Raw genomic sequence first — 21419 nt, 5'->3', positions numbered from 1 at the left:
GCAATGAACAGACAGGCACCCAAGACACCTATCACCTTCCAGTGAGTTTCCCTTACTCACTTAGACTACATGTTGTAAAATCAGGTAACCTGGAAGCATTTCCTATCCCCAGACATTTTACATATTTATCTTCAATTAAAATTTAGCAAATTCAATTTTCATTATTTCAACATTTTTAAATTAATTGATGGTACCATACATTGAATATATTAAAGAGATTCAATTTGCCCTCCATATTTATTAAATGAATATCTCTTTAAGTTTCAGTGACCTTCAAATTTAGTGGAAATTAATAAATCATATCTATAAAGAAAAATTACTGAATATTTAACATGAATTCAATTATAACTTGTATGTATTAGATTCAAGTTTATTTAATATTCTCAACTTGGGCATTATTCAGCAGCATAATCACATTTTCACTCATGGGTGGGAAAAACAATCCTATCTTATTAAGACAATCCTATCTTATTCTCCAGAAAAAAAAAGTTAAGTCATTCTATACTTTTGCTCACATGCTGAATATTTAATACATAATTTGGTGCAATTAAGAAATCCAAATTATGTTTTAAGCTTAAAGAAAAAACAAGGCTGTTTTATATGAACAAGATAGGTATTTTAGATAACTTAAAAACTTAAAGATAGATTATATTGTGATAGACAAGTTAAAGATTTGTGAACAGAACTACCATCATCTCTATGTAAAGATATGATCCACTTTTGCTCTCAGAAGCCAGTCTGCCTTTAGTTGGCCTCCTCAATTCCCACAAGAGGGAAACACTGGCAAACATATTAGGCCAGTAGATGAATGCATCTTCACATGTTCTTGTAGCAATTACAACAAATCTAAGACACAGAACAGTGAGATCATTATGAAATAATATCAAAAAACACTTTAAAATGTTTCTAAAGATATGACCTTGCCACATAAAAGAAAGGTTAACTGGTAGGATAAAGGATTTAGCATGGATTTCCCAGGCTGGAAATTCCTGTAAGTATGCACTGTATCTTGCTCCATGTATTATCTGTAATTCAGTGATTAGATAGAACATCCATAATATAGAGACTGCAATGCTTTATTCACAACCTGCAGCTTGATAACACAAAGTCCCAGAGAATTAAAAAAGAAAAAAAGATAAAGACAGAGAGAAGAGGTGTATGCTGATAGTCTTTGATGATATTATGTGTATTTATTTACTTTTTACAGGGATAGGAACTTAGGGAACAAGGAAATGGACACAATGGCAACACGATTTAATATCTACTAGGTAAGATCAACATTTAACATCTACTGGGTAAGCTTTTTTCTTTTCTTTTCGTTTAAATTTTGTTTCTATTCCCAGGTCGTGCTAGTGGTAAAGAACCTACCTGCCAATGTGGGAGACTTGAGAGCCTCTGGTCAGGAAGATCCCCTGGTCAAGGAAATGGCAACCCACTCCAGTATTCTTACCTGGAGAATCCCATGGACAGAGGAGCCCATAGGGTCACAGAGAGTTGGACACAACTGATGCGACTTAGTATGCAGGTAAGATCAAACAAGATTCTACTAGGTAGCCTGCTATCTATCAATTCTGGAAGCCTTACCTTGTTGTTGTTGTTCAGTCACTAAGTCGTGTCTGACCCTTTGCAACCCCATGGCTATAGCCCACTAGGCTCCCCTGTCCATGGAATTCTCCAGGCAAGAATACTGGAGTGGGTAGCCATTCCTTTCTCCAGAGGATCTTCCCAACCCAGGGATCGAACCCGGGTCTCCTGCATTACAGGCATATTCTTTACTGTCTGAGCCACCAGGGAAACCCAAGATCAAACCAGTCAATCCTAAACAAAATCAATCCTGAATATTCATTGGAAGGACTGAAGCTGAAGTTCCAATACTTTGGCCACCTGACGCAAACAGCCGACTCATTGGAAAAGACCCTGATGCTTGGAAAGATTGAAGGCAAAAAGAGAAGAGGGCAGCAGAGGATAAGATCGTTAGATAGCATCACTAACTCAAGGGACGTGAATCTGAGCAAACACCAGGAGACAGTGAAGGACAGGGAAGGCTGGCAGGCTGCAGTCCACAGGGTCACAAAGCGTCAGAGTTGACTGAGCAACTGAACAACGACAACCAGGTAACACTTCCAGAACTGGTAGGCAGCAAACTACCTAGTGGGATCTCTTGCAATTCTCATCCTTCTGTTGCAAATAAAGGCTTCTAACTAAAGGCTTACTCCCACTTTTCTCACAAATAGGGAGGACCATTTCTTGCTCCACTTCCATGATTTGTAGAATACCTATGGTACCTAATGTAGAGAAATTTAAAACCCTTATCACTCAACTTTCAAATTACATTAAATTCTGTTACCATTTTAGCAGATGGGAAAACAGATTTGAAGCAAAGTTAACATGAGTTCCTCAAATAATTCCATTGTCTAGGTTAAAACTGGATTTAAAACACAGGACTGCTGATACTTAACCATATGCTATTGCTTCAGCCTTGACTGCTGAATGAGCCAAAGTCTGGCATCTATTCAATGTGTCTTGAAGCTTTAGCATCCCCCAAATGAATTTTCAGTGGGTACCTACTGTATTTTAGTATACCCTTTGACTATTTAAAGCTATTACTTTAATTTAGAAAATGGTGAAATAATATCCTAGCTAGCACACCTTACAGAAGAGGTGTATTAAATAGATCTCTTCAATTTCACTATGAATTTTGGCACTGAGGATGCCTGCAAAATGATGGAGTACATGCATGGCCATCATTAAATAGATAATGAGAGAAGCAATCCCAGAAAAACGTGCTCATAAAAGTCTTAACACTTTTTTTTTGAAGTACTATTCTGTTTCAGTTCAGTTAATATTGAAAATAATAAGTTGTAACAAGACGGTTTTCACTCATCCTCTAAGGAAGCCATTAATTTAAATTTATTAAAAATAAGTATAAAATCTTGGGAGCTGCAGTATGAAGAGGAAAGCCAAGAACACAAGAAGACATAAGCTGTATCTCTTAGGATAGTAGTTTGAGCAATTGGGTGGTAAAAGTTTAGGAAAGAAGAAACAGATGCTCATAAAAGTAAAATTTAGATAAGATATCTAGATGAAATAGCTTGAGTAAAATACTCAGGAAGAGAAACTGGGGTGAAGTGATATACCTGAGATTTAACCACTTAAGGAAGACTTAAATGAGCTCTCCAACTGCTCCCAAAAGCCTACATAGAAATAAAGGCAATTTCTCCTTTCTTATAAATGCAGCTTGTTTTCCAAAAAGGTACTAGTAAAAAAGTTTTTCATGGTAAATGCCTTCTGAAGCCTCAAAGATAAATTCCCTTCATACATAATGGTGAAGTATATAAGAATAACTTTCTAGGAATTGTGATACAGTGGTTTTACAGCTTTTTTCTTATTGTGCTTCAATTCTCAATTTGTTCAACAGCATTTGAACTCAAAGCAGACTAATTAATATAGTGTATGCACTATTGTAAAATTATTTACAGTAAGAAACATACCATTTTAGTTTCCTGCCTTTCAATAAGTTTGCTTTTTAACTGAACATTGTTTTAAGGTAATGTTTCACTGTATTGATGAAGACTAGAAATATGTATAAAATTTGTTTTCAATATTCAATTACTTTTTTAAAAGTAATACTTCACCAATTATTTTAGTTACAGTATTTTTCCATGTCACCACAAATACCTGCCTGGGACTGATTCTTTGCACTGTTTTTTCCCAAGCAGTAATGAATGTGCCTTAGTGAATAAAATAACATAAGTTCATTAATCCTAGAGCTAAGAACCATAATCTTGTCAGATTTCATACACTAAGCAAGTTTTTGCTTAGCCAGTTGTTTAAATGGGAAACCACCAAAGAAAATCTAAGAAGTACATGAAACTTCTGTTTACTAGACAGTAACAAGATTATCTACTGCAATATATATATATATATATATATATATATATATACTAAATTACATTACAGAATATACTATATTTCAAGATCTGCTTTATTGTTTCCAGTAATGAAATAACTGTAACATTATACTTCAATTATTTTTAATATGAGAATTATTTTTATATTTAAATGAGAATATCATCTTATATAACACAATTGGTTCAAATATTATTTGGGATTTAAATTCTTAAAAAAACACACAAACTTTATAAGTAAATTACTTAAGAGCAATAAAATTCTGAACACAAAGATATAAGAGAGTTTATACAAAAGACTTGTATTCTGATACTTAAACTCTCCTAACAACAGCACACTACATAGTTGTCTTCAATGGATTGCAACTGTTTAAGCAATGGGGTGCCAGGCCTTTGAATATACACTTACATGAGGCAGTTTGTGCAACAATCAGGGCACTGGTATAAACAACTGTTTGTTCTCAATGAACCATCCTAAAGACCATTGTAAAAGCCACAAACAAATTCCCGCTCTTTAGGTGGAATTAGGTGAAGTAGAATACTTTTTTTTTTTTCTGATCAAGGGTGCAGATACTCAGACTTGCCCTGGTGCATCACCTACAAGCATAAGTTTGGGGGATATCCTAAATGATTATACTTCTAAGGACATTCTCCCACAAAATGATTATTCTAGAAAATCCACATACTTTTAGATTTCTACAGCCAAGAATGATTCCCTTGACCTTAATGGGCACATTTTTTGGAAATCTTAAACTCCACCTTTAATTTCAGACATAGCTGACCCCATCCTAAACCTTAAGGCACTGAAAGTCTATGCCTTAGTAGGCTGTCTTCTATGACTGTGCATGAGGTGTGCTTTGAAAAGAAACTAGTCTTGGCATTATTAAAAATAACTGAATCATTATTAAGGCTTAGATATTTCTATATTATAAAAACTTTCCAGGTGCTTAGAATCATCATGCTGGAGGTTCTATGTCTTTTCAAAGACTATCAAAGTCTGGAAAGAATGTATGTTAATAAGACATTCCCACCATAAAATTGATGAGGGAAATAAGATTAGATATTGTTGAAAGTATAATAAGTTGAAATATTAAAATAATTAAAACTTGACATTCATTAATAAGCCAATCAAAAATTAGGTAAAGAATCTGAACAGATATTTCTCTATGGAACATATATAAGTGGTCAATAAACACACAAAGTGATCCTCAAGATTATTAGTCATCAGGGAAAAGGAAATCAAAACTATACTGATAAACCACTTATACCCAATAGGAAGACTATAATCAATAAGACAGCTAAAGGAAGTCTAGTAAGGATATAGAGGAATTAGAACTCCTATATACTGCTATTGGGAATCTAAAACGGTACAGCCACTTTGAAGAAAACTGGCAAGTCCTCAACAGTTTAAACATACTTATCATGTTACTCAACAACTCCACTCCTAGGTATGTACCCAAGAGAAATGAAAACATTTACTGACACAAAAACTTGAATATAATTAAATGTTTATAGCAGAATTATTCATCATAGCCCAAAATGTGGAAACAATCCAAATGTTCATCAACTAATAAATGAATACACACAATGGAATACTATTCAGCAATAAAAGAAGTTAAATTTTGATACATTCTGGTATGACTGAACTTTGAAAACATTATGCCATGTGGAAGAATTCCGTCACATAGATCCAGTCACAGCAGCAATGTGTGTGTGTTCAGTCCTGTCCGACTCTTTGTGACTCCATGGACTGCAACCTGCTAAGCTCCTCTGTCCATGGAATTTTCCAGGCAAGAATACTGGAGTGGGTTGCCGTTTCCTCCTCCAGTGGATCTTCCTGACACAGGGCCTGAACCCGCATCTCCTGCATCTCCAGGATTGTCAAGTGGATTCTTTACTGCTGAGCCACCTGGGAATCCCAGTCACAAAAGACCATATACTATGTAATTCTGTTTACATGAAATATCCAGAATAGGCAAGTCTATAGAGACAGAAAGTAGATTAGTGGTTGCTAAAAGCTGGGACATTGAGAGGAATAGAAAGTGACTGTTACTGGGTGCAGGGTTTCTTTCTGGGACGATGAAAATGTTCAAAAATTGATTTGTAGCAATGGCTGCACAACTCTGTAATTATACTAGGACTTCCCTGGTGGTCAGAAGGTAAAGGATCCGCCTACAGTGTGGGAGACCTGGGTTCAATCCCTGGGTTGGGAAGCTCCCCTGGAGGAGGACATGGCAACCCACTCCAGTATTCTTGCCTGGAGAATCCCATGGACAGAAGAGCCTGGTGGGCTGCCAGGGGTCGCAAAGAGTTGGACATGCTGAGTGACTAAGCACACCCATAACTATATTAACAACTGTTAACTGCAACGGGTGAGTTGTATGGTATGTACATTTTATCTAGTAAAGTTGTTTTGCATAATAAAATCCATTGATAATGCAATTTTAAACTGAACATTTAAGTAAGCCAACATTAAGAAAAAATACCAAATTTTATCTGTCAAAAATATGTTAGTTTGCCTTTCTAACCCATATGTTCTGTATTCATCTATTTTTATACAGCTATATTTGGGTGTAAAAAATTAAGCCAAAAATTCAAAAAGATGGAAAATATATAATCAATATATTTTACCCATTTGCTAACTTTAGGGTTTTATAAAAATTTATCTTTTATCTGAAGACTAGCAATTTTATCTGAATAATTTTATAATTTCGATACCTATCAATATGAAGTTATATGTAGTGGGGTTATATACAAAGTTAGTTTTGAGTGAATATATGAATAGATTTAAACATTCTTATTTTTTACCCACATTCACTGCGCCAGACAAGGGCTGGTTTCCTTTTCACTTCCCATCTCCTTCTCCCAAGAGCTAACTGAACACAACTAGACTCAGCTTCCTCAGTTCTTACTCTGTTTCCAGACCTATGATTTTAAGCACAATTAAACTTTTTCTGAAGGAATTATATGTATGTGTCTGTGTGTAAAATATGAGGCTTTGCAGATGTTTCCGGCCACAGTTATACAGCTGCAAAGAGTTTATTAATTATGAACTATAAGTGGATTGTTCTGTAATTGAAACTTTCTGGTTCTTAATATTATTGTAGAGTCTACATATGTACATAGGGATTCTAATGAATGTTGTTATTTTATTTATTGCAGATGGACATTTAATTTAGGAAAAGCTAGCCTGTTTCCATAGGAGCTTTCAAATATTTGTGTCATATTCATGTCTATGCTTCTCCATGCAGAGGAGTGCACAGCTTGCAGAAATAGTACTCCCACTGCTCAAAGTGCTGACCTCATCCGGGATGGACAGATCCAGAATTTGTATTTTAATCCTATTGACAGTGCCTCAGTGGGAATAATTACAAAAGTCTGTCTGAAAGCCAGACCGCCTGTCATTGACATGCTATGATTTTTCACATTGAGAATGAACAGTGGGCAGGGAGTATAAAAGCAACATGATGTAACAAGTATATTACAGTTTGTGAATCACCATCCATATCACCTCACAACTAACTTGTAAGAACTTAGAAAAGAAATGATGTAGAAAAATAAAGTTTGATATTAAGTGCTCAAGTGCTGAAAATAATTTTGGGGTTTTTTAAAACTAATTTGGGGAAATTATAAATATATATGTTATTTATTTGTGTTATTTGAGTAATTAATGTTTTATTGATTCAATATAGTAAAAAGGAAATATAAAATAAAAAGCACTTAAAGATTTTATTTTAAGATTTAGACTGTAAGAGAAATAAAATTAAACACTATGTAAATAGCTTTTTCCTTTATTAAATTTTCAGTTTGAAATATGCTAGGAATTTTGCTGAAGTCTTGTATTAAAATACTCTCTACTACACCAGAATCTCACCCTAATTCTGACCTCATTACCAAATGATTTTTAAAAAGAGCAAAAAAAAATGTCAAGTTAGAATATTAAAAATGTTTTTTCTTAATCCCTATTCTCAAAAGAGAAATGGATTTTAACTTAAAGAACTTATGTTCAAATCCACTCCACCATTTACTGGCATGTGATTTAGACAAAGCCATTTTACATTCTCAGCTTCGATGTCCTCGTTTCCTTATTCTTAATTATTAACAGCTATAGACAATAGTTTTTTTTTGTTTTTTTCCAATTTTCAAAAGGTTGTTTTAACAACACACTATTTGGTTATCTAGCTGTTAAACGCTAGTGCAAGTGTTTTCATTGAAATGCTATCTGTAAAAACATATATTTCTACCACCGTCACCACCCCAAAACCACACGTGCTAAATCACACCCACTTAGTCTTTCAGGGGTGCCTCAGCAAGAGAGTGAAAGTTGGGTCCTAGAAGGGCTGTCATGCCTCTGCATGCATCCCAGACAGGCAGCAGCAGGCAGTGTGTCAAGGATTTCTCCTCTCAGCCGTTCACCTCCAGTTCTCCCTGTGCCATTGCTGCCAAACCCTGTGTGTGCTCCCAGAGACATGCACATTCATTTTGATTCCTGCCAGTAAGGATCCAGCAGTGGAATTTTTAATTATGTAAATTACTTAATAGTCAACTCCCATAAAAAGAAAGATTCAAAATGAAATCAGATCCTTCTGGATCTCACTCAGTATTGTCCTCAAAGGTCCACTGAGAGATCCACCTACAGATAAAAAGCACAAATTAATTGTGAAGTCTCAGGATTTAGTAACCCCACTGGAAATGAAGTAAAATAATCCTAACCTTAATTCACATCTAAAGCAAAACAGTGTAAGTATGGAATTCCCATGGGGGAAAAACACTTAAATTAGGGGAGGCCAGCTACCCAAACATTATATTAGTTATTTGTAGTAACTAAAAAATATATAGCCTATTTATGACACAGTTATTACTGTATTCTACTAAAAGATTTCCTTGAGGGCATGTCATTAAGAACAAGAGGCTGCAATAAGTTCTCAAACAGCAATTGGCGTTAGGAAGATTCAGACAGGGGATACAACTTACTCTAGCATTTATGCCACTGTAAAGCTTATTTTCAAATCTTTCTCTTATAGTTATTATGATATCATACTTTTTATCATTTGTTTTTATTATTCATTCCTTTTATGCTAAATTACTCCTCACAGTTTTGAAAATAGCAAGAAAAGTCAGGTAATGTAAGTTCTCTACGTGAAACATAATGTAAAGTATATAAGCAAGAATTCCTCTTTTGAAAGATCAATTTTAACACACGAATGCAGGATAAGTCGCTTCAGTCATGTCCAACTCCTTGAGACCTTATGGACCATAACCTGCCAGGCATCTCTGTCCATGGGATTCCCCAGGCAAGAATCCTGGATTGGGTTGCCATGCCCTCCACCAAGGGCTCTTCCTGATCCAGGGATCAAACCAGCATTTCTTAAGTCTCCTGCATTGGCAGGCAGGTACTTTATCACTAGTGTCACCTGGGAAGCCCTGTTTTAGCACAATCATATTAAAAAAAAAAACACTGTTTAAAAGATAAAGTTAATATTCTGAAAGACAGGCACTGTCAATTTCATCATATAAGTCTCATTCCAACAGTCTTGAAAAAGCAATACTACTTGTTCTTTATATAAATTATGAATCTGACTTCCTTCTAGCATGTACTAGCTGTGTGACCTTTTTCAATTTGCTTAAGTTCTCTGAACCTAGATTTTCCATACCTAAAACAACAAATCTAATAAGACTACTTCCAAAGATTGTTGTGAATTAAAGTTCAAGATTCATGTGAAGAACTTAGCACAATGTCTGGTAGAGAATAAGCACTCAATAAATAGTAAACTATTATAGTTATTTCACAATGTCAATTTCCATGTGAAGTTTTTTTTTCCCCCAAAAACAGACTGTTTGTATTTCATGTGAAGTTTTGATCCCACTCTGGTTTCTACCACTGATAAACACTGAGCTACTTCCCCATGACCAGATGTATATGCAAATAAGAAACACGAATTAATTGTTAGGCAAATATAGCCCTAGTATGCATTTATTCTCTAACAAAATAATTATTGTTTGCCTACTCTTTGCATTGTGTCAGGTAATGGACAAAAGTTATATATGCTAAAAGACAAATATGATGATCTCTCAATACAATATTCCTTTTTGAACTAGCATCAAATGGCATGAATAATTATGTTAATTATGTGTTTAAGCCAATTACATTTCTGATTTTTCATAGGAAATTACCTATGTAAATTATAAATATTGTACCTTAATTTTTATCTTTGACAATGTACTTAATTATCTTCTATTTCCATGCTGAACACAGACTCAAAAGTCACCTTTCCTGCCAGAGCTGTAGCATTTCATCAATGTGAAGGGAAAAAACTACTCAGTGTATGTAGACATGCAGGAAATGTGTGTAAGTACATATTATTGACCAATTATATTTAAACTGGAGAGCTATTTGTGGCAGTTATTGGCTTTTTTTTCAATGAGGCTAATAGCGATCTGGCAATATAAGAATACTCTGTAAGGACAGGTTATTTCACGTTAAAAAAACTTCAGGTGGACAAGAAATATGTATATACATACAAATGTTTGTGATTAATTATATTTAACAAAATGAACATTTTTACTTTAATTCAAAGAATTAAAATTAGATTATTTTGTGAGCAATTCATCAATAATTGATCTTTCTCCTACAATCTATTTAAAACTACAAATATGTAGAAACAGTTTGCAAGATCCATAGACAAAATGAAAAGAATTAATTTCATCTTGACTTCTAAAAATAAAGAACAGACCTTCCATTTCAAGCAGCCTAAGATATGGGCTTTGAACCATCCGTTTTCTGCAATAATTTCAATCATGATTAAAACAAAATCATCAGTTAAGGCAATCTTTCTAGCTATTTCACGGAGACTCTTTTTTTTCTTATTTAGTCATTTATAAAATGTGGATCAATACTAAGTCTTGTGAAACAAATTACCCTAAAGCAGTTTAAGGCAATTTAAACATGTGGGGAAATAAATAATTTCTATTATGTCAGTGGAAAATTTTCTGAAGATCATAAAGAAATCAGTTAACCCTGAAGCAGGACATTTTAAAAAGATGCATCAGGACATGAGGAGATTCAGTCAATTCTTAATTCTCAGAAATAAAATAATAGCAGAATAAGTCCTTACAACAAATAATGTTGAGCTCAATCCTTTTCTCAAAACAGGAGCTAGCTATACATACACACAAAAAGCAAATAGACACATACATATACATATATATGAGATACACAGAATTGTCAGATAAACAGAATGGTTAGAAAGAAACAAAACAGTAAGAATTTTCTAACTGGATCCCCTTAAAACTTCTTAATAATAGAAAACTAGTTGCTAATTTTTATATCCACACCAAGCAAAGAATCTAACGTAGTTCTCTAGTGTCCTATCTACTTTGCATCCACAGTATTTGCAAAAAGATAATGTTGGTACTACTAGAACATTACTTAATGTTTCTTAATAAAGTCTTTAGAAAAAGCTGTGTTAGATGTGTAAAAATACATTCTAACTACTTCAGTTCCTTTTTGAAGAATAAGTAACTCATCTTTTATGAATCAATTAAAAGCTTTACTTCCTCCGTATTTCCTGACCTCCTAAAGCTATGTAGCAGGCAGTACAAACTGGTCACAATTGTGGTATTAACACTGCCATAGTTATTTCTTTCTGTGTGTCTCCTCCAGCCCACTGTGAGCATCTCAAGGACAGAGATTATATTATCCATGGATCCCAAAACCACAGCACATTGCCTAACACATAGCAGGAGGTTAACCTACATTCATTGAAAGAAAGAATCTTTATTCATCCTATAGCAGTATGCATCTGGTAATAGTCATCCCACTTACCAAAGGTTAATTCACAGACACCAGTTAGTAAATTTTTCATAGCGATCAGACCACTGGAAATGACATGATACATTCTTAGTTGAATGTGGTACAGTCTTGACTATATCAGTTAAAGGAGACATTTCATGGACTTGCACTCCTAAGTTCCCTATTATACTGTACAGGGAAACAATTGCACATGTTTAGATTAACGCAGTAGATGATTTCTAAAATGATTCTATGAGCATCCTTAACATAGTAATATGAGTAAATGTATGAATTAGGTGCAACATATTTATTTATTTTTTATTTTTTGGTGGCTCTGGGTCTTCATTGCTGCTTGCAGGCTTTCTCTAGTTGCGGTGAGCAGGAGCTACTCCTCATTGCAATGCACATCCTTATTGTGGCGGCTTATCTTGTGGTGGAGCAAAGGCTCTAGGTGCACGGCTTTAGTAGTTGCAGCACGCAGGTTCACCAGTTGTGGCTCACAGGCCCGAAAATGTTCAGGTTTCAGGAGTTGTGACACACTGGCTTAGTTACCCACGGCATGTGGAATCTTCCTGGACCAGGGACTGAACCCAAGTACCCTGCACTGGCAGGAAGATTCTTATCACACTGTACCACGAAGGAAGTCCAAGATGTAATATATTTCATAAGAGTATAATCAAAAGCATTTTCTTTGAATATGGGAGAGGGAAAGTCCAAGGAAGAGAAACTACTAAGTACTAAATTATAAATCATGACAAAACTTTCAATGTAGGGCAATTTTCCAAGACCAAACTCTAAAGAAAATAGTCCCCTTCATATTCTTAAAGAATAACACTTTTCTTTAAATATATGATCTATTCAAAATCAAAACCAAGAATATTCTTGTTTTAGATAATCTAGAATTGCCATGTTCTAAAGAGTACACAAATGTGTTCACTTCTGCAAGTAACTTTGAATTAGACAGGCCATCTTTAAAATAAATTCTTGTAATTAACGTTTTTATTGGAAAACAAGAAATACCACTGATGCCTTACATTATGAAAAATGATTTCAATTTGTTTCCAACTGGCTCTTTTAAATTTAAAAAACAATTACTGTAGAGTAAACAAAAAGCTAATTTAAATACAATGGGATATTATATTTTTTGTTTTATTATGAGTGCAAACACATATATACATTCACCTAACCTTCTATACATTTGTGTTATTCCATTTAATTTCATATGTCTCAGATTAACTGTTTTGCTTATGACCTATGAGAAGAGTGGCATGATAAAACTAAGGGTTAAAGCCTATTTACATGTACATATAATATCTCACTTTTTTCAAGTCTAAATTTAATCCTAACAGAAAAACTGGATAAAATCATAAAGTACCTTAACATTAAAGTGATTTCAGGGAATGTAATGTCAATACTACAAAGGATCAAACAACATATATATGCCTGCACATGTCAACCTGAAATAACTGAGAACTTTAGAAGTGAAATACTGTTTTCTCATAGAAAAGGATAATATTGTAAATGAAATATCTGTGGAAAGTTCTTACAAAGAAAAGAATAAAAAAGAATATAATGATTGATTCTACTGCTATACTAATGGCACTATGATATTACATGCATGTGTGTGCTCAGGGTGTTCAAGTCCTTGTGACCCCATGGACTGCAGTTCACCAGGCTCCTCTGTCCATGGGACTTGTCAGGCAAGAATACTGGAGCGGGATGCCATACTACTCCAGGGGATCCTCCCAACCCAGGAATCGAATCTCCATCTCTTGCATTTCCTGCATTGGCAGATGGATTTCTTCACCACTGTGTCACCTGGGAAGCCTATATATAATATTATATACTGAGAGCTAATAATACATTAAATCTTCTTAATTAATTAGAATCAAATCATCTCAAAACCTACATACAGGTGTGGAAATATCAATCTATACTCATCTTAATTCAGATAATAAGGAAGGAAAAAAAATCAGTTCAAAGATTATATCCAAGTCAAATGGTAAAGAACATACAAAATAAAAGCAAGTGACAGACTGTGAAAATATACTGTCAGAGATGGAAACCAGGTGGACTAGGTCAGACAATATTTTTAGAATAATTGTTTTCAATATTTAAGTTGAATTATCTTTTGAGTAAGTGTTTAACAAAAGGCTGATAAGAATAGTAGTTGTATGTATGTTTAAATTAAACAAAATATCTAAAAGCTAAGGTGTGACTGACTCAGTCCTATGTAATTTAGGGATAATTAAAGGTATGACTTTAATTGCAGGTGGTTAAGAATCAGCCTGCAATGAGGGAGACACGGGTTCAATCCCTGGGTTGGGAATATCCCCAGAGAAGGGCATGGCAACCCACTGCAGTATTCTTGCCTGGAGAATCCCCATGAACAGAGGAGCCTGGCAGGCTACAGTCCATGGGGTCCCACAGAGTCGGACACAACTGAAGTGACTAAGCAACAGAAGCAGCAGCAGCAAAGTTATGACTTAAACACCTTTGTGAGTAGATGTATGCCAATGGGAAAATGATGGCTACAAATTTTCATGTGTTTCTATTTCCTGTCACTGTAATTAACATACAACCTATAACATGAATAGGGGACTTCCCTGGTGTCTCAGTGATAAGGAATCCTCTTGCCAATGCAGGAACAGGGGTTCCATCCCTAGAAGATCCCATGGTGAAGAAAATGCCAACCGACTCCAGTATTCTTACCCAGGAAATCCCATGGACAGAGGAGCCTGGCAGGCTACAGCCCATGTCATAAAAGAGTCAGATATAACTTAGTGACTAAATAAAAACAATATGACATGACTGGATCAAAGGTGATCCTTGCCAAATGTAAACAATTACAAAAGGAGAGAGTCCAAACCCAGTAAGGAATAATCCTTTTGCTATTTTTGAAAAAGGTTATTTTGTAGTTTAACTTAGTAGTCTTTTAAGAGTCTAAAAGGTGAAGTTTTTCAAGCTACAGATGTTGAAGGATATTCTAGCTCACAGTGTCAGTAATGTTCTAGGATTTTCCCAAAATGAAATTCTTCTCTTATCAATTGTCTCTTATGAATTTGGTATAACACTGATTTCTCAGCTGTTTATCAACACATATTATTCCACAGTATTACTTTATAGAGATAGTTTAATTAGTGAGCTTGAATGACAGTATCAAAATTAGAGTTATGCTTAGCTCTCAGGATTCACCAATGTCTCCAAAGTCATTTCTCTAGAAACACAAAGTTTTAAGCTATATCTGTTACTCTCCCTGTTCTTTTGGTGCAGTCCTTTCTGAAGGATCACGAGTTTAGCATAAGCACACCATTTATTAATGGATTAATATACTGTTGCATGTGGATTTGTGAAAGGTTAAAAAAAATTACTCCAAATTTCATTTTATATATTAGACTAACATATGAAGGAATAAATCCTTTACAGTACACCTTGGTGTTTTATTAGTACTCCCACTATTAACTTCTAAAGAGAAACAGCATAACTATTAGTAAAGAAAACCGTATCAAATGTCAGAAGAAATAATAAGATGGTAGACTATTGGATTCCTAATAGAAAGAAAGCACATGAAGTCTCACAGAAGTATTAAAATAGAACATTACTTTTTTTTTAAGATTCATGCTCAAATTTAGAGATAGTTATATCATGGAGTAAGGTATGTGGTGCTGAACTTCTGAAAGGACATTCATTACAAATATATTTGCTAAATTTTCAAACCACACCTGCTTCAGATCAGATCAGATCAGATCAGTCACTCAGTCATGTCCAACTCTTTGCGACCCCATGAATCGCAGCACGCCAGGCCTCCCTGTCCATCACCAACTCCCAGAGTTCACTGAGACTCACGTCCATCGAGTCAGTGATGCCATCCAGCCATCTCATCCTCTGTCGTTCCCTTCTCCTCCTGCCCCCAATCCCTCCCAGCATCAGAGTCTTTTCCAATGAGTCAACTCTTTGCATGAGGTGGCCAAAGTACTGGAGTTTCAGCTTTAGCATCATTCCTTCCAAAGAAATCCCAGGGCTGATCTCCTTCAGAATGGTCTGGTTGGATCTCCTTGCAGTCCAAGGGACTCTCAAGAGTCTTCTCCAACACCACAGTTCAAAAGCATCAATTCTTCGGCGCTCAGCCTTCTTCACAGTCCAACTCTCACATACATACATGACCACAGGAAAAACTATAGCCTTGACTAGACGAACCTTTGTTGGCAAAGTAATGTCTCTGCTTTTGAACACCTGCTTAGTGATACCATATTTGACCTCTGGTTACTGGGCTTCCTGGTGGCTCAGACAGTAAAGAATCTGCCTGCAATGTTGGGAGACCCGAGTTCAATCTCTGGGTTGGGAAGAACCGCTAGAGAAGAAAATGGCTACACACCCCAGTATTCTTGCTTGAGAAATCCCATGGGCAGAGGAGCCTGGTGGGCTACAGGCCACGGGGTCACAAATAGTCAGACACGACCAAGCAACTGACACTTAGGCAACTAAGTCCCTCTTCTCTTTTCCCCTTCCTGTAATTAAGCACTTACAGATTCAAGATCTCCATCTTTATATCTATCCCTATCTGTCCATTTACCTATTTTTCTCATCTATCTACACATCTAATTCATTTTAGGTACATTATACTGTCACCACAATCTTACAAGATGGTTATCAAATTCTTCCTAGTAAATGTAACAATGTTAACTTCATTTCCTTTATATTTCACAGGAATTTGGTCCTTTGAAGCTTTCTTTCCTAGTGTCATGAAATACTAAGCAAGTTTTTATTACCACCCAAGATATGTTGCTGTTTTAAGTGTATTTATATAGGTTGCAATTTTATTGCCAAAATAGAAAATATTTGTATATGTGGATATGTACTGATGGCTAAGGAAAAGTTTATACAACAGTAGAAGATAGCCTTTAAAACTGCATGCTATGGAGCCAAACACCTTGAATTCAAACCCTAGGTTCAAATGCCAGAGCTATCAATAGACCACTGGACCAAAGTGCCTAGAAATAATAAAAAAAATTTTTCCTAATATGATTGCTGTGTTGGTTAAACTAAAGAACTTATGACAGTATTTAACACATAGTTGGTACTTTGCAAACATCAGTTAATTTAATTATCATTATGCTAACATAGTAAAGACAACTATCTTTTTTAAATTAAGATAATTTTGCTTCCACTAAAACATACAAAAACTTTTGGAATATTCTCCAACATTTTTGCAAACAATCTATTTAAATGCATCACTTTATAAATCCCATAGCTTAATGTGTAAAAGTTTCAACTTAGTAATTTCTTTAACAGTTTCAACAACTAAAGAAAACATGTATATCAGATTCTTTAAAATAACATTATTCTACAAAAGATCTTCATCTGAAAATTAACGTATTTCCCCTTCTGCTCTTTTGGTCTGGATAAACTTACTTGGTTTAATATGCTATTTAGGTGGAGACAGATCTCTGCCATATATTTGACAATGAAAGGAAATATACCAAACACACATTTCAATCTGTATAACCTTCCATGTAATAAAATAAAACAACATAAAACCGTCTGATAAAAACTGAGATTTGAAGTCAAGAAACGTTCTGATATCTTACAGGAAGATATTGTAGATGAAATATCCATTGAGAAAAAAGGGGGGTAGTAATGAAAAAAGAATAGATTTCTATAATCATATAACATATTTTTTCAGGTCAGGTTAAGCTTTTTATTTTCTACCTTTAACAGGGATGTAAGCATCCATATACAATTTGATATCAAACAGCTTTCCGTCCTCATCTTCCAAGCCTGCCAATGTTTTTTAAAGACAACAAAGAAAAATGAAAGCTAGCATTTTCTTCCTTCATGACTCCAAAACAAAACAAACAAACATAAAAAAAAGAACAGTATTTTAGAATTTCTGTTGCTTTATTTCTTAGCCACTATGCCTAATAGAACTTTCATCGTAAGAGATTCACGATCTATGGATATAGGGCAAGTTGGACAGAAAGAGGTGCAGCTTTCTCCTAATTAACAAGTCTGAAGATAACAAGAGAAAAGAGAAAGAGAGAGCACACAGTGCAGAAGCATGCTTTACTGTCATGAAGTAATCAAGTGACAAACTGTGGTGTCATTTTCACATAATGACACAATATCGGTAGTCTGCAGCCAAACAACTGACATGATATCTTTGAGAAAACACAACTGATCAATGATGTATGAGAACAGAAGGCTGGAGATGCTCCTCCCACCTATAGGAACATATGTGGCTGATTTTTGGAAAAATCATGTCCTTCCGTTATAAGATAAATATTCACTGTCTTCCATACCCATGCCTTTGAATAAACAAAGACTTATTTACATAAGTGTACATACACCCTGGTAACCCAATGCTTGCTATGGGCCCCAAGTCAAAGACTCAGGCAGACATACATTCTCTCCTTCCACCTTCGAGGAAGATCCTCAAAATGTAAATTAATTTCCTTCCCCTTCTTACATTCCCATTCTTATTCTACTCCTTTGGTGTCTTTGCTCTCTGAGATAAGTAGCTACAGTCCTCACCACTCGACGTTACTAGCAATATCTGGGAGTAGTGACCTTGGTCCTTTGCATTTTGCTAATAATCACCAAATAAAGATCTAGAAATAATTTACCAGGGAATTACAAGACTCCAATATATTACAAGGTTTTCCTATCTATGGCATACGGAAATAATTTTTAATTCTCCAGTGAAATACTTCTCAAGTGGGGGTGATTATGATCCTGGGGAACATTATGCAATGTGTGCAGGTATGTTTTTATTACGATAACTATAAAGGGGTGGTGCTGTTACCAGCACATAGTAAACAGACATCAGAGATGCTCCTAAACCTCCTACAGGGCTTTCCAAAACAAAAGATTATCTGGCATGAAACTAAAATAATGTTGCTGTTGAGAAACCTTGCATTACTACAAACAGCTATCTGTCAGTTTCACTCTAAGTCCTAGGCATCTCCTCATTAATGAAGCTTAGTCCTAACTAGGCAAAATGAAAAAGGACCATGGGTAGAGTTTTTCATATTTATACAAAAAGAAAACAATTGTGTTACAAAAGTTAGGTTTATCTGGTTTATGTTTCATAAATTTAATTTTTCTTCAAAGTTCTCCAGCTAAAGTTCTAGATGATTTGCTTAGAAATTAACCTCATTTGAAATTTCTATAAAAAAAGTTAGAAAACTCAAAAAAAAGTGCCATATGGATTGAGGTTGACAGAACTATTGTTATTACCACTATCTCTCTGCTCACAGGGTGCCCCCTATTTCAAATTTCCAGCTACATAATAGTGTCTTTACTTATAAAGCCTACCCAAACCTAAAATTCAAAAGGGAAAAACAGAACAAAACAAACCCTGAACTTGTCATTCCATCAACAGCAGGAAGTTTGGCAGTTTCTACTTTCCACTACTTCTCATATCAAGTTAATTCCTGTCCATATTCTTTTGATACTCTGAACACAGCAAGCCTGTGTCAAATGTTTATCACAGTTCATCTTGTTTACTGCACTATCTTCCTATAATAGCCATTCACTTATTCATTCATTCAACAAATATTTTCACTTTTCTATATATACTTAATGTAAAGAACTGTAGGCATTGTGGGAAGAAAGACAGACAAATCCCTCCCCTCACAGAGCTCTCGTCCAGCAGACCAATAATTAAACAAGCAATTATCATAAAGCATGATGTGTTCAGAAAGAGTATTGCTGTTAAGAACAAAGATAAATGACAGCTCTTCTGTTATAAGTGAAACCTGCAGAATCAGGAAGAAATATTCAGAGAAGAGTAGAAAGAAATTATTCAAAAGAAAGAAAGAGCAGAAAGGAAAAGGATGATGGACAGAATATCAAAGGGCTGAAATGTAGAATAGAAGTGGAAGCAAGTAATGAAACTGGAAAAAAGAAGCAGGGGCAGGAGTTAATAATTATTATTATTTTATTCTAAGAGGAATAGAAAGCCATTGAAGGATTTTAAGAAGAGTGTTCTGCTAAGGCCTGCACTTAGAAAGATCACCCTGGCTACAATGGATTTAGAGGGTACAGAAAAAGAGAACAGAGAAACGGCTGCTACAGTAATACAGGTGAAAGAAGATGGCCTGGAAGAGGATACGTGAGTTTGCTTATAGAGACTTGGACATTCAGTAGATACTTGGGAGGTAGAATCAGGAGATTTTTTTTTTTCACCAGATATTCCCCAGTCTCTACATTTACACTTTCCAATTACCTAGCTCATGCCAGCAGAGTTGATATTAAAATATTGGAAATTAAAATGCAGTTTGATTTAGAATAAGTAAGAGGTTCCTCACGACATCATATAAGTAGGCAAGCAAATCTCCTTCATAGGACATGAGATGCAAAGTTCAGAGAGATTAAGCAACATAGGAACATCCTAATTTATAATATTGCTGCTGCTGCTGCTGCTAAGTCACTTCAGTCGTGTCCGACTCTGTGCAACCCCATAGACGGCAACCCACCAGGCTCCCCTGTCCCTGGGATTCTCCAGGCAAGAACACTGGAGTGGGTTGCCATTTCCTTCTCCAATGCATGAAAGTGAAAGTGAAGTCACTCAGTCATGTTCGACCCTCAGCGACCCCATGGACTGTAGCCTTCCAGGCTCCTCCGTCCATGGGATATTACCAAAGAGTAAAAGTGGGCTTAGAACACAGCCATCAGTTTCTGAATCCAGTTCTGTTTCTAGTAGAGTGTTTTTCCTGGATCTAGATTTCTGTCAAAGTTCTGTGCTCTTTTGTATATACTATTCATTCTGGCATATGATTACTGCCAAGTATTTTCTAATAATTTAATTTGTGTATAGGTATATTCATTAACCATTATACATATAAATGAAAATAAGAGCAAAAACCCTTATTATATGGAGTATAACAAGATGAATAAAATCATAAATGAACATTTATATTAATATGAATCATAAGAGAAGAAGAGACCTATTATCATTATCTAGAGTAAACTTATGTTTCACATGGGTTAGGTAGCATGATCAGAACATAAATATTTAATGAATTTCAAAAATCAAATTTACCCTCATGCAAGTTCACTTAAAACACACATTGATTGCAGAGAAGCAAAAAAAAAAAAAAAAAAAACTTGAACTGCCTTTTTCTCCAAAACAATTTTTCTTTCCATTTAGTTGCTTTTCACAAGTAATCCTATAAGATGCTCCACATTTTCAGCTCTAAATTTGACTCCAAAAACTATAATTAGTCAGTTTATATCATGAAATATGAAGACTTGAGTCATAATTTAATAACTTAATGTTAGGGCATTATAATTACTTTTCTTAGTGGATATAACTACCAGTTATACATATATAAATTTTATTTTGGATATAGTAGGCACTAAGAACTTTATGTTTTTAAAAGCTAAAACATACAAAAATATATTTTTAAATGTGATTATTTTAGAAACACATAAAATGTATGAAAAGGATGAAGCTAAAAACTTTATATGGAAGGTGACTATATAATTTATCCTCCAAACCAGGGCCTTTTCAAGAGTGAAAAAGGAGCTATTAATAATAACAACAGAATGAGTGTCACCTTAATCACTAGAATGAGATGACAACAAAGGAAAATGGATTTTCTAAGAGTTCCTAAAATTACAGTGATGAGCTCCTCAGTAAAATTCACTTTCACATACAAATAAAATAATTAAATAACCTAGACATACATCAAGGTTCGGAAATCTGGAAAGTTTGG

General features: G+C 34.9%; 1 protein-coding gene across 6 annotated transcripts in view; it reads right to left on the bottom strand.

The window, feature by feature from the left end:
- Positions 1-21419, bottom strand: part of EPHA7 (EPH receptor A7) — a 210693-nt gene that overhangs the window by 141357 nt on the left and 47917 nt on the right. The gene's annotated exons all lie outside the window — the stretch shown is intronic.

The sequence above is a fragment of the Bos taurus genome, chromosome 9, assembly GCF_002263795.3.
Source record: "Bos taurus isolate L1 Dominette 01449 registration number 42190680 breed Hereford chromosome 9, ARS-UCD2.0, whole genome shotgun sequence".
NCBI classification, from domain to species: Eukaryota; Metazoa; Chordata; class Mammalia; order Artiodactyla; family Bovidae; genus Bos; species Bos taurus.
This window is presented reverse-complemented; position numbering and strand designations above follow the sequence as displayed.